The sequence below is a fragment of the Arachis hypogaea genome, chromosome 18 (assembly GCF_003086295.3).
Source record: "Arachis hypogaea cultivar Tifrunner chromosome 18, arahy.Tifrunner.gnm2.J5K5, whole genome shotgun sequence".
Classification (NCBI taxonomy): Eukaryota; Viridiplantae; Streptophyta; class Magnoliopsida; order Fabales; family Fabaceae; genus Arachis; species Arachis hypogaea.
In genome coordinates, this window is record NC_092053.1 from 88535248 (window position 1) to 88537598 (window position 2351).

The following is a 2351-nucleotide window of genomic DNA, read 5'->3' on the forward strand; positions in this document are numbered from 1 at the left end:
TTGTTGAGGGTATGGAGCTTTTGGGATGTCTGGCTTCAGCATTTCTCCTTTTTGCTGTGAACTGGGAATGGGAATTTGGACTTCATCTCGTTCCTTTTCCCCTTCATTTGAGTTCTTCTCTTGTGATTTCTTGGGAATTTCCTTCAATTCCTTCCCACTTCTGAGGGTGATAGCCTGACATTCCTCTCTTGGGTTTGGATCGGGGTTACTGCACAGGTTATGGCTGGGAATTTGCTTGAATAGGTAGCCAATTTGTGTCTCAAGTTTCTTGATGGTAGTATCTTGATTCTGCATATTGGACCGCACTTCCTCTCGGAATATTTTACTGTCCTAGACTTCTTTGCATATTCGTTCAAGTAGGGTCTCAATCCTTGAGAGTCTATCTTCGGATGATGGTGAGTTGGAGTTGGAGGGGTGAGAATGGCCATTTTGGTTTTGATATGGATATTGAGAGGTGTTGTTAGGTGGGTGCTGATATGATCTCTGTGTGAAATATTGGTGAGCTGCATTGTTGTTGGGGTTATGACGTCTTTGATCTTGGCCTTGATCTTGTTAATTTCCCCACCCAAAGTTTAAGTGGTTTCTCCAACCAGGATTGTAAGTTTTAGAGTATGGATCATGATTTTGCCTAGGTGAGTTTCCAAGGTAGTTGGCTTGTTCCTGATCACCCTCTGCCTCTATATTCACTCCTTCTTGAGCTGCTGATGAGGTAGTGATTGCTGCTACTTGATTCCTTTCCATCTTCTTGGTAAGGTCAGCCAGCTGTTTGGTGATCATCTTATTTTGGGCCAGCAGTGCAACCACGTTGTTCAGCTCCATCACTCTTCTAGTGTTGCCTCTTTTAGAAGCATAGAAGTAGTCATTCTCAGCTACAGTCTCAATGACATCTATGACTTCTTCAATGGTCTTCTTCTTGTTCAGAGATCCCCCAGATGAGTGGTCTATTGCTTTCTTTGATTCATAAGAAAGACCTTCATAGAAAATGTGTAACTGCACCCATTCATTGAACATATCTGGCGGGCACCTTCTTGTCAAGTCTTTAAACCTCTCCCATGCTTCATAGAGAGTTTCACCATCTTGTTGCCTGAAGGTTTGTACCTCAGCTCTTAACCTATTGATCCTTTGAGGAGGATAGAATCTCGCCAAGAATTTATTCATCACATCTTCCCAGGTTGTTAAACTCTCCTTCGGGAAGGATTCCAGCCATTTAGATGCTTTGTCGTTGAGTGAAAAGGGGAACAAAAGCAGTCTATAGGTGTCAGGATGAACACCATTAGACTTCACAGTATCACATATCCTCAGGAAGGTGGTTAGATGTTGATTGGGGTCTTCTTGGACACTTCCTCCGAATGAACAGTTGTTCTGAACAAGGGTGATGAGCTGTGGCTTTAGTTCAAAGTTATTGGCATGTATGGTTGGCTTTTGGATGTTGCTTCCACAGTTTTCTGGGTTTGGATTGATGTAAGAGCCTAGAACTCTTCTTTCTTGTCCAGCATGATGCACTGGACCTTCTCTGCCATGGTTGTGAGCCCCTTCATCATGATAGTTCTCCATATTCTCATCCATGTTTGGTTCAAAATACTCCTCCTCTTCCTCAGCACTCACGACTCTCTTTCCTTTTGCTTCCCTCCTTAGTCTAAGGAAGGTTCTCTCAGGTTCAGAATCAAAGGGAGTTGAAGCCCCGCTTCTTCTACCTGTCATACAACCAACAAGGCACAAGCAAGAAAGAGATAAATGCAGGAAGTATTCTTGTCAGAAATGCTGTTAGTGTGAGTGATGCAATATATCAAACAGTTAGTGGGTTAGTGAACTGAATTGTAACAAATAAGAGAACACTACAAACGGGTAATGGGTAAAAGAAAGAAAATAACTACAACTGAAAGTAAATCACTCAAATGAAATTAAATCAAACAAAAGAAAAATGCTCAATCTAGGTAATCAACCAATTTAATCATTGTTGATACAAAATTAATCCCCGGCAATGGCACCATAAACTTGATGCACGGAAACTTGTCTCTCAACAAATTTTCCTCGGCAAGTATACCGAATTGTCGTCAAGTAAAAACTCACAATAGAGTGAGGTCGAATCCCACAGGGATTGATTGGTCAAGCAACTTTAATTGGAGGAATGTTCTAGTTGAGCTAAGCAGAAGTTGATTTGAGAGTTGCAGAAAATTAAATGGCGGGAAAGTAAATAGCAAAAATTGTAAATGCTGGAAATAAATAACTGAATATAAATGACAGAAAATAAATTGTAGAATCTTAAATGGGAAATGGGAAATTCAGCATAAAAGTAAATGGCAGAAAATAAAGAGAATGGGTAAGATCAGAAATGGGGAATTCATTGGGCT

General features: G+C 40.8%; 1 non-coding gene across 1 annotated transcript; it reads left to right on the forward strand.

Moving 5' to 3' along the window:
• The first annotated feature begins 1006 nt into the window (after positions 1-1006).
• Positions 1007-1113, forward strand: LOC112774021 (small nucleolar RNA R71). The gene has a single exon (XR_003188535.1). It is a non-coding gene; the product is annotated as a small nucleolar RNA R71 (small nucleolar RNA).
• The last annotated feature ends 1238 nt before the right edge of the window (positions 1114-2351 follow it).